Here is a 12,146-nt window from a genome sequence, read left to right on the forward strand (position 1 = left end):
GAAACTTTTTTTTCCTAAACTAAAGAAAAATTTTTGGTTATATTAGTAATTATATATATATAGATATATATATATTATATATTATATATATATATAATATATATAATATATATATATATATATTATATAATATATAGGAAACCTAACGAAAGAAAATGATTATTTTCTGGTTATAACTGAGTAAACATTCTATGATCGTTTACTATGATGCATATATATTAATATAATATTATAAAATATATATGTATATATATATATATATATATTATATAGAGAAGAGAGAGAGAGAAGAGAGAAGAGAGAGAGAGAGGAGAGAGAGTATTGGATATTTGATATTAGTCTAACGTAATATAACCAAGATTGAAAAATGCATATCCCTGTGTGCATTTATATCATGTAATATACATTTCTACAAATATTTTCGTACATGTGTATCATCTGTATTTATAGATTTACGAGGGTTTGATAAATATGTGTGAGTGTGCATATGTGGGTTTATATATATATATAATATATATATATATAATATATATATATATATATATATATATATATATATATATTATATATATATTATATATTCTATATATAATATATATATATATATATATATATATATATATATATATATAATAATATATATAGCAACCTACGAAAATTGCCATAAAATGTCACGGAGATGATAAAAGTAGCATAACGGAAGTACAGCTGGAAAAAAGCTTATATACTATAATTTAGGAAAATAATAAGGATTGTTGATCATTGACATCTTTTTTTCCCAAATACAGTTTATAAATATGAACATAAGTGTAGTTCACTAGTAGAATCTTCGCAAAAGAAAAGTTCAATTTGATATTTGTATAGGTGTTATAGAGCGCGTGGGGTTCTCAGTAAGTGTGAGCGTGGGTCGGCGGGGGTTGTATTAGCATACTTACCTGGCACAGGAGATACCGTGATCATGAAGGCGGTTTTCCCAAGGCGAGGCTCACCATTGCACCCCGGGTTTGGCGCTGACCCTTGCGATTAACCCAAATGTGGTTAACTCGAGTGCGCATTTTGTTAGTGGGGGACTGCGTTCGCGCTATCCCCTTTTTACATATCGTTATACAAATATCCGCTATCCCCTTTTTTACATATCGTTATACAAATATCCGCTATCCCCTTTTACATATCGTTATACAAAAGTATTACATTAGAACTAGCTCTCTTAAGTGTTGGCGAGAGAAAGATTCTTAAATGGCGTAGCATCTCTTAAATGCTTATGGTTTGATATATCCCATTACATATATATGATAAACCAACTCAATAGAAGAAAACTGTCGAGTGGCTATTATTTATTCTCGTAAATTATTCTTTTACATACCGGACATACAGATCTTGTAATCCTATATTAGCTATCCAGTTACTGAACGATTGGAGATGACCAGTTGCAGAAAAAATACAATATCGAAGACATGACAACTATTTATATTATTATTATTATTATATTATTATTAGTTTTTTTTTTCATATAACTACCACTAATATATAAGAAAACATTTGATTTTTTTCCTTTTATGTAAATGTTGTTGATCAGTAGTTGCTTAATTTTGCGTATCAATTTGAGGCGTAACTATTTGTTCAAGAATATGTTATTTTCCCTTCAGAAATATAATGTTAACACTTCCTAAAACTTCAAGATGTGGGTTTTAGATGAGAATGAAAGTGTATGAATTCTTAGGGTCTAGCTTGAAATGGAATGGGCATTCTAACAGGTTTATTAGAAAACTGAATCCCCTTGAACTATATACATTAGATCAAATGTATATAGTCTTAACATATCATTTTAATGAACCCACCGAAGTGGGCTATAGAATAAAATTGAATAAGACACTAAGTTGTTCCCCTCCACGGAAACCTTTAGTAAAAGGCGAAAGAAATTTTTGCGTTTTGAAGGGAAACCAGAGTTAGGTATAAATGGTCACCCAGTAACCAACAAAGGTAGGCTGGGGAAATACTAGAACGATAAATATAAGAGCAAGAAAGGTTTATCGTGAAGTAAATAGATATTTATCTTACAAGGATTAGCACACTTAAAAGCAAATGTGTAATCATGATGTTCAAATTAACCAAGTATAATTGTCAGGCAGATTTAACTTAATTAGATATAACACTTGAAATTGAAACGTCGCATATGAATACCGTTACTATCATAAACAATCAACATCGATTTTTTTAAAGATTCATGAATCTTGGATTCAAAAACAAAATCATCTAGGAGTAGTTAATATATATATATGCACCTAAAATTTCGTTGGAATATCACTGAAGAAATATGCTTTCCTAGTAGATATGGTTTAGTTTAGTTGCACCTCTATGGCTTATTTGTTTTTAAATGGTCAAACTAAAGCCACATATTGCATCATACATGTACCAACATATCGCGTGAAAATCCGGTGTAGTAGAACGAAGTTGTTAGTAAAAAGTAGTCTGTGAATGAACATCGAACTCGAAACCATGATCATACTTTATAGGACCACTACTATAGTGCGATTGCCGGGTTTCTCGCCGAGATTCTCGGAATATATTCAGCCACGATGAGGACTGTTAGTGTAATCCTCTGAGCGGGAAGCGGCTGTCAAGTGTTGTGCTTGGAGATTTGATGCCCGTTCTGACTCGGTTTACCGATGCTCAGAGGAGGATATCAATCCACAAGTCTGGAAGTATAGTAAAACTCCTAAAAAGGGGAAAAAAAAGAACATAATTACAAACTGAGAGCTTGCCACTTAAAAGAGAAAACTTGAACAGAAAATGTAAGTAAAAAATTTTTCACTAATATTTGGTATTAAAGTTTACATGAAAATTCATTAATAACAACTATTTGTTCGTAAATATAAATATAGACACTGATATTTGCTACTAGCAGAACTATACATACTGATCCCTTTAAATTTTTTATCTACAGTGATATTATTATGCATCCCAAGTCTTTTATATTGTGAATATTAATTACTACTGCAATTGTAGATACCTGTAAATTCTGTACCCCCTCTGTTACTTCCTGTAAAAATATGGCAACCACAAACCACGTTCGCGCTATCCCCTATTGCATTTCGTTATGGAAGTAATTCCTCGAAAACCCACCCGTATAAGTCAAAATTATGAATGGTATAGAAACTCTTAAATATTTCAGTTTTATATATCCCAGTGCTTTCATTTAAACTTGCCCCAAAGAAGAAAACTTGCCTGACGATTTTATTTATGCTGGTAAATATTATGCAACATTGCATAAATGTTTTTGATTTGTATTCCGATATTAGCTACTGAATATTCGAACATTGGAGGTGTACAAAAAAAGAAAATATCCCACTATATATACAATACGAAAGAATTGGGTAGTGAAAAGAATTGACTATAATGGGTGTAAGTATCAGAATATGTTTTGGAAAAAGTAATGTTACATTTACTTTAAACCCAAAACCCTGGGCATGGCATGGAGATACATGCCATGCTCACTGTGAGTTTTCTTTATTATTTATATTTTATATATTTTATATTATTTTTTTACACATAGAAGGCTACACTTGTTACAAGTCACTAATGAGGCAATTGCAAGTACTACCTATCTCGTCTGTTTACCCTTTTCCCTGTTTTTCGAAAATATTTTATATTGTTCGTACCAAGATCGTAACATAATAATAAGTCTATACTAAAACTAACACCATCGATATTCATGCATTTAGAAAGAAAACCCTTTCCCGCAAATTCCAGAAAAGGTAAAATCAGGTAAGCCGCAAAGGTCTACAAATTTTAGACTCCTTTGTGGCTAAACACTTACAGAGCATAATAATAATAATAATAAGTTACGCCGACCGCCCGTCTCTCTGCCACCAACACAAGGCAGGCTAGGCAAAACGGCGTGCAAATCCCAGGGTCGTGAACACTGAACAGCTCCAAGAGGCAACCGAAACCACAGCGCCCCAGAACACCAGGAGAGAAACCCCAAAGTGGCGAGGCAGGCAGAAGTAAACACAAATGACGTCTTTCCTTTATTACACAAGTTTTTTCCCCGTACACTTTTTCTATGGGCACAATACAGGGGGAAACCAGCATGTCACACTGCACGTTTACTGCTTATAAAGGGCAACACAAAGTTATATCAGGTCACAAGGGCACACACGAGGTCTTCACAGGGGCAGCACCCAACTCCGTCTATTTGGCTTGGTCCTCCGCTCACAGCCAGCTGCGTCATGTTTGCCCAGGTTCCTTTCATGTTAACACATGTTTCCCCACAGTCTCCGAAAGACCCACAGGCGTAGCACTATCCCCCCCTATCAAGCAGACGACCCGTCTGCTCTGACATACCTAAACCTAAAACAAACTACAGAAAATTTAAATAAAATCAGTTCTCAGAAACACAAAAATCTTTCATCCAGGCGGCTTTCTTCGCTCTTTTCTTGAGTCGCTCTGGAGGAGGAGTGGGCGGCGGTAGATTGGCAGTGGCACCCAGAGGGATATCTTCTCCCCCAAGACCTGGCTCATGGTCACCATGACGTCTGCTGCATCGCCTCACCGTCCAAATGCTCGTCCTCATCTCGGTCAGCGTCTGCCACTTCCCTCATCGCCGCTACTGGGGCAAACGTCATCTTCTTTTCACCAGGGCCCCAGGAGTAGCTTCCTGGCCCATGGTAACGCCACAGCCGGTGCGCCAAGTCCTCGAGGAAGTCAGGCAACGGCCCCACCCCAAAACCAACCCCTCGCTCCCCGACGACTCTTCTGGACGCTCCACTTCCCCCCAAAAGTGCCCAGCTTTGCACCAGCTGGCACCTTCAGGTCCTTATCAGAGAAGTTAGCTACTAAACTGTAACTAACCCCTCCCCTGGCCCCAACAAGGTCCACCCAACCGCTACGCCATCAGCCAGCTGCAGGTTTTGGATGGGCTCCACGAGGCCCTCTACCCCACGCATCACTCTTGACAGTCGACACCGGATTATAGACTCTGCCCTGGGGGAAAGGGTGCAGTCGCTCAGCCATAACTACCTCCTGCACAGCCAACCTCGGGAAAAGCAAGGGCACATCTCCCCGTGCACCTCCCAGTTCCATCCAAGGTCGACACACGCCTTACTCTGCGTCAGGTAGTCAGGCCAGCAAGCAGTGCTCGTCCAGATCGGCCACATACACCGCCAGCCGCTGCACCGTGCTCCCCCACGCCAATACGAGCCTCCACTGGCCCTTGAGCTGCACACAATGCCCCGTGACACCACACAGTCTCTGTGGTGCGTCTGGAAGTCGCATAGTGGCCAAATATCAGGCCGCACTAGGGTCTTCTCAGCCCCAGTGTTCCACTGTCGGGCGGCATGGTTTTCCATCTATTGAGCCCTCCACCGCATCGTGCTGGTTCGACGGCAGCTTACCCAAGTCGGGGCCCGGAAACCGAGGACGGCTGGGTTTCGGCCCCCTTCTCCAGCCTGTCCGATTTTTCCGCCTGTACCACTTCCTTAGCCTTAGGACATGAAACTCGGATGGTGACCATCCCTACCACAGCCCTTGCAGCATGCTGGGAAGGCATCAGAATCCGTCCATTTGAGAGGACGTGTTCTCCGCCCCCTTGACACTGACTAGTCTGTGCCCTTCCTCACTGCAGCCCCAACACAAAACCTTGGAAAGCTAGGGCTCACCTTCCTCAATGCTACTTCTCCACTTTAGCCTTCCGGCCCCGGAGGTCACGGCGGGGCTGAGCAGCTGGCCCTAGGCCACTGGTTGCCTTCAGGAAGGCCTCGAACTCCAAGGCCCTTGCCAGCGCCACCTGCGGTCCTCAGGGTGTGCCTCCTCAATGCTAGATTTGCAGCTGCTGGTCCTGCAAAGCGTCAACAAAGAAATCGCGGGCCAGGACCACGATCATCATTTCCGCAGCCGCAGGGTACGACCTCCTTACCAGCGCCTCCACATCCTGCGCCAGCTGGGACAGTGTCTCGCCATGCTCACGAGTCCCCTTCTTCAAGTGGGCCCGATATACCTCGGCCTGGTGGTGGTGCCCGAAACGGCGTTTCAAAGCCTCCGCCACGCTGGTGTAAGAGGCATGTTGGGGGCTGGCAGATGCCCCCAAAACTTCCACCCCGGGGCCCCTTAGCGCTGTTACCAGCTGTAGGGCCTTCTCCCCTTCCCGGCTCCAGCCCTGGGCAGATGCCAGTATTTCAAATTGGGCGACATATGCCTCCCAGGCCCCCTTCCCGTCGTACTCAATAGCTTACGCTTCACAGAATGTCTGGAGGCCGAGGGGCTGCGGGGTGGAGAACGCGTGCCGTGAACTAACACGCCCGGGGGGAGGAAGGGGTGAGGGAGGCAACGAGGCGGGTTGACCGGGTCCGAGTTGCCGCACCTATATCCAAGGGAGCGTTCCGATGGGTTCCCCAGCCTTCTGCAGCGACCACTGCCCCCGACACGGACGCTGCGAGGCTGGGGGTTTCCTGCCACGGACCCCAGGCAGACCCCAGTAAACCTTACACTCGGCATCTGTTGCCAGAACCTCGTCTGCCTTCTCTGCTTGCAGCGTTACTACCTCGTGACGCCGCCTTTCCTCCTTACACTTCCTCCCTCAGGCCTGAACCTCGCCCTTCAGAGTCTGCACCTCCTCCATCAGTTCACCCCTTCACGCTGTTTCAGGCCTTGTCGGTGTACTGCTGAGTTTCCATTTCACAGATGCAAGATTGCTTGAGCACCTCAACAAGTTGGCAGAACTGTTCCTCTGCCTTCCCTTTCCTGCATCTCGACGAGATGGTGCGCCTGCTCGCGTGCCCTCTGTGTCCTGCTCTTCTGCCTTGTGCCATTTCCTCCCCCATACCGGCCAGCATGGCAGTGATCAGGTCCATTTGGCTCGGGTTCACCTCACTCGTGCCTGCCTCAGTCATAGCCTCCTCTCGCTCATTTTCTGCCGCCATCTTTGGACGACATGATAAATCGGCGCGTCACTGATCAAATATCACAAATCCCACTCCTGACACATTTGTTACGCCGGTCGCCTCGTCTCTCTGCCACCCAAAACAAAGCAGGCTAGGCAGACGGCGTGGTTATATACAGGGTCGTGAACACTGAACAGCTCCAAGAGGCACCGAACACCACAGCGTCCCAGAACACCAGGAGAGGAACGCCCAAATGGCGAGGCAGGGCACGAAGTAACACAAAATGACAGTCTTTTCCCTTTTTTACACAAGTTTTTACCCGTACACTTTTCTATAGCACAATACGGGGAAACCAGCATGTCACACTGCACGATACTGCTTATAACAGGGCAACACAAAGTTATATCAGGTCACAAGGCACACCGAGGTCTTCACAGGAGGGGGCACCCAACTCCGTCTCTTGGCTTGTTCCTCCCCTCACAGCCAGCTGCGTCATGTTTGCCCCGGTTCCTTTCAGTTAACACATGTTTCGCACAGTCCCGAAAGACCCACTGGCGTAGCAATAATAATAATAACAATAAAAAATAACAATAACAAAAATAAATAGGTCACAGTATTTTCCTGGCGACATTGAGTTTAAAAGTGTTTACTTTTATGAGGGCTAGCTTCAGTAGCAACATTTGGCATATTAAACTAATTGTGCATTTTTTCTTCACTTAAGGGATTTTATTTCATCAAAAATATTTGAACACAAAAAAAACAGTTATTTTTAATTACAAATTACGATTTCCCCTACGCAGTTCCCCCTATAGATCGTCAGGTGGACATATGTGTAGTATACACTTGGGTGTCATTCGTTTCCTGAATCTTTTACGTTACGGAGGAACGGTTTTCTCGCGTGGATTATGCTAGCATTATCATATATTTGATTAATGAATGTGTATGTCCACACATAATATATGGTGGGAGTATCTCAGAGGAGATCAGGAATGTAATATAGTATGTAGACCACTAGCGTGTACTGTATGGACACATACAACGCCCACGCACAGGCACAGGCACACATACACTACGCACGCGCGCACGCACCAGGCACACATAACCACGCACGCGCGCGCGCGCTCACACACGCGCACACACAATCAATTTTGAAGCCATAGCTAATGTTACACTTTATTTTATTTCTATATAAAGATAATCCTTGGCCCACCAAGTCAATGAAAATTAGCTGACGTGTAAGCTTAGATGAGAATTGTGTAAAAATATAGTAGCTTTAGTGATTTAGCGTCGAACACCAAATGTTGGCGTTTTTGGATGGGAAATGATGTATAACTTATTAAATGGAAAAACAATTCATGTTTTAGCCGAGGATGGAGGGTTAAATCCTATTAACCAAAATAATTTGAAAACCAAAAATATTGAATATATATCAACATTCTCCTTACTATAAGAATATTTTTTATTTTAATCTTTAATATTTATGTTCAAGTTGAGTTTGAACCCACGCGAAGTGGGCTATATAAAAAATTGAGTAAGACTCATTGAGTTGTTCGCCCTCCACGGGAAATCTTTAGTAAAAGTCGAAAGATTTATGCGTTTGAAGGGAAACCAGAGTTACAAATAATGGTACCGAATTGACCACCAAAGGTAGACTGAGGATTCGTATAGCGATGTGTATAAGGGCAAGAAGACGTATCTTGAAATAAGCGCTATTATTTTACTTAATAAAGGATTAGCAACGCAATAAAAGTAAATGTGTGTGATATTTACCGTTGACCAAAATATAAGCCAGGTAGTTTGAACATAACTGAGCTTAACAAAAGAAATTGAAAGTATCGCTTATGACGAGGAATATTTTCCCTTAATCATCAATCATCGAATAACGGTTTTTGAAGATAACCGAACCCTTTTATTTCTCGTATTAGATTATCTGTAGTACCTATAAATGTGCAAATGATTCATGGAGATCAGTGTGAAATAACAATATGATAACGCATTCAGTATTCCTAATATTTGAGTTTAGTCCCTGTGTCACGTTATTTTATATGCATGCTTGTTTTAAGCTTATGTATAGTGTATGCATTAAGTTCCCCACTATACTTTATCTGTATACCATTTGATCGAAATAGGTGTAGATAATGTAATTATTTTAATGGCAAACTACGTCCCATATTACAGTCATATATCCATCAATCATACAAACGAAAAACCCTTTGTAATTAGAACAAAGACCTCAGTAAGATGTAGTGGTGTGAATGATGTACATATTATGAACATGATCATCCTTTATAGATCACTTCTATAGTGAGAATTGCGGTTTCTCGCCGAGATTCTCGGAATATGTCAACACGATGAGGACTTGTTAGTGTACTCCATCTGAGCGGTAAGCGCTCTCAAGCGTTGTGCTTGAGAGATTTGATGACCTTTCTGACTCGGTTTTACGATGTTGAGAGAAGGATCACACCAGCTGAGTGTTGAACATCAATCCACAGAAGTGTCTTGAACTTTTGACAACTCCTGAAAAAGGAGGAAAAACTCTATTATAAAAGGTGTAAGCTTTCTGCATCGTGATTTCAATCAAGAACTGACTTGAGTGTTAAGCCAAATTTCGTAAATGTTTTGTCTACTGCTTGAATGGCGCATTGTTATCAGTAATGCCATTGTCACTACCAGGTTATTGTTGTAATTCTATTGGCAGTTATTTAATTCCGTCTTTGAGTTCTGTAACCACTTTTACTTCATTAAATATGCGACTCGGTAGCAGCATACGCGAAAGTCTGGATGAGTCGGAAATCGTGCTACAACGACAACGAATATATATAGCCATGCGTCCTGGAAGTAGACGATATAATTGGGTAAACCGCTTAATAGAACATTACAAATAGTATTGGAATACTAATAACCTGCCAATCCAGCAAAGTAATATAAAATCGGAAACTTTTCAAATGTTCAATGTTGAACATGATGTGACAATCATAGCTATCAAGCTTGACGATTCTGTTTTAGTGGATCGTGTGATCTATTGTTTGGTTCTCTGAGTATACGCAGTGTTTGAGTCTTCGTAATGAGGGTATTTCTATTTCTATTTAAAAAATCCATTACGACATTACTATCATCTAATAACACTTGAAGGTTTGTGGAGGCTTAGATGTCTCATGATGGGAAGGTCTTTCACAGCACGCCAATTTCAGGTGATACTACATTTTTTATTACAAATATCAACTTATTTCATAGAATTCATGTTAATATGCTCTAGATACAGTACTGTAGATCACCATTGAGGTACTGGCAATACATCCGGATCGCATGTCTTGAGGTAAGGAAGACCTCAGTAAAATCTCCAGTTCTCAGAAATCCGTTTTTATATCAATGTGTTTTTAGGGGGGGGGGGGTACTCCACAATATGTTTACATATTGGTCTAAATTGAATTGCATTAGTTCAACCGATCGGCAACCAGGAGCAAATCTGGAAAGCGTCACTCTTTTGTGGAAGCCTTTTTTGATATCAAGCTATTTGAAAGTAGCTAATGTCAAATTTTGAGAATGCATATAATTTTTCATTAGTTCATATCCTCTTCAAAGAGAATGAAACAATACCAAGTACATTCCTAATGAAATCTATTGTAGATTATGTTCTGGTGTCTGGTGGACAGAGTGGTTCAGCCCTTGTATTTGCATTTCTTTATAAAAATGTTTTAAAATGTGTTTCTATCTTGCACTTGAATATGCACTGTAGATGATGTAAGTCAAGGTGGCACAGAGTAGAAAAAGATTTTTATTTACAGACAACATAATTTGATAGATAGTAATATTATAGATATATACGCCTGTTGCACTAGGTTCATATGATGAATTAGTTTACTATTTTGATAATGAGTAGATTAATCCGATGTAGTAGGTACCCAGTTTGACAACTATTCATTTTTGACCGAAATAACGCCAACAGACATAAATGGAAACCCAAACAGTTTTATACAATCCCCGTTGAGGAATGGATCAGTTTTGGAATTACTGTATTAAACTTTGTCGATTTCCGACAACAGTGTAGGAATGCCTGTAAAGCGTCACCTACTCCTATTTACAGAGGGGACGTTTTGTATCCTGCAAATGTTATAATTTGATTTATAAATTGGAATATTTGAACTGAGGGAGTGGACCAATCCCGCAGGTATCTGAATACCGGGCTGATCCGCGGCTAAGTTGAAGCAGCGCCCATAGCACTTGCCCATATTTCAGAAAATTGGTAAATATATCTAAAATAGTTATAGTCTAAATTAGATATACTTCCAGAGTGATATTAGTGTTACGTATAAATATATTAAGATCGAATAGCATATATCCGCGTTTTAACATTTAAATCGTCTGAATATTACATTTATGCGAACCTGTTATATCCATCGGTATTTATGGATATTGTGTATATGTGTGTGTTGGTGTTACGCACACATCAGTACTTACGAACATTGAATCAAACGCGGACTTGTAAATGTCATATAGAATGATATAATTAATTGATCGTCGAGGAGCTTTTATTCACCTACCGTGATATTACAGGATAGTTTCACATATAAAGCCTTGCATGTGAACTTTTGTTTCTAAATCTTAGTTTTTTGAAATGGTAATTTGTGTCATTCACTTGGAGTTTCTTAGAAAAGGCAAAAGGTAAATTTGTTACTGTATAAAGTATTGTAGATGGTTGAGGTTCTGAGGTGAGCGTGGTGGGTCGGGCGGTGGGTAGTTTAGCATCCTTACCTGGCACAGGAGATACGCGTGATCGCGAGGCGGTTCTGCTAAGGCAGGCTTCATGCATTGCACTCCGGTGTTCGCTGACTCCTTGGCGAGTAACCCAAATGTGGTTACTCGATTGCGCATTTTTGTAATCGGGGGACTCCGGTGCACAGGGGGGGGGCGCTATCCCCCTTCTAACCTTTAATTTTTACCGAAAAGTTGTATTAGATCCCTTGTCCACCTAGTCTAGGTTATTTTAGACGTAAGTAAAGTTAAAAGAAAAGACCCGTTAACGTGTGAGGAAACAAATGGGAGAGGGAAGGATGAAGGGTGGGATCGAAAAGATGATTTAGTAGAGAGAAAAGCGTTGGGGGTTAACGAACGCGGGTAAAAGTTGGGCATAGCTTAGCAGGAGGAGGAAAGGAGGACAAAGTTCGGTAATGGGAGGCCCCGCGCATCGGGGGTTCGCGCTGCCCTGGCACGTCTAGTCACTCGCTTTCGCATGAGCGAACTCACGGGTCGGCGGAGCTAACTAGTCAT

At 41.1% G+C, this 12,146-nt stretch overlaps 5 non-coding genes and 1 pseudogene across 5 annotated transcripts; 4 read left to right on the forward strand and 2 right to left on the reverse strand.

The window, feature by feature from the left end:
- Positions 1–927: 927 nt before the first annotated feature.
- LOC119569855 lies at positions 928–1,091 on the forward strand. The gene has a single exon (XR_005228336.1). It is a non-coding gene; the product is annotated as a U1 spliceosomal RNA (small nuclear RNA).
- Positions 1,092–1,829: 738 nt separating this feature from the next.
- Positions 1,830–1,949, reverse strand: LOC119569853. Its single transcript, XR_005228334.1, has one exon. It is a non-coding gene; the product is annotated as a U5 spliceosomal RNA (small nuclear RNA).
- A 547-nt stretch (positions 1,950–2,496) lies between these two features.
- On the forward strand, positions 2,497–2,701 carry LOC119569852. The gene has a single exon (XR_005228333.1). It is a non-coding gene; the product is annotated as a small nucleolar RNA U3 (small nucleolar RNA).
- A 5,674-nt stretch (positions 2,702–8,375) lies between these two features.
- LOC119569854 lies at positions 8,376–8,495 on the reverse strand. The gene has a single exon (XR_005228335.1). It is a non-coding gene; the product is annotated as a U5 spliceosomal RNA (small nuclear RNA).
- Positions 8,496–9,153: 658 nt separating this feature from the next.
- On the forward strand, positions 9,154–9,354 carry LOC119569851. Its single transcript, XR_005228332.1, has one exon. It is a non-coding gene; the product is annotated as a small nucleolar RNA U3 (small nucleolar RNA).
- Positions 9,355–11,622: 2,268 nt separating this feature from the next.
- Positions 11,623–11,799, forward strand: LOC119569850 (annotated as a pseudogene).
- Positions 11,800–12,146: the final 347 nt, after the last annotated feature.

The sequence above is a fragment of the Penaeus monodon genome, unplaced genomic scaffold, assembly GCF_015228065.2.
Source record: "Penaeus monodon isolate SGIC_2016 unplaced genomic scaffold, NSTDA_Pmon_1 PmonScaffold_1918, whole genome shotgun sequence".
Lineage (NCBI taxonomy): Eukaryota > Metazoa > Arthropoda > Malacostraca > Decapoda > Penaeidae > Penaeus > Penaeus monodon.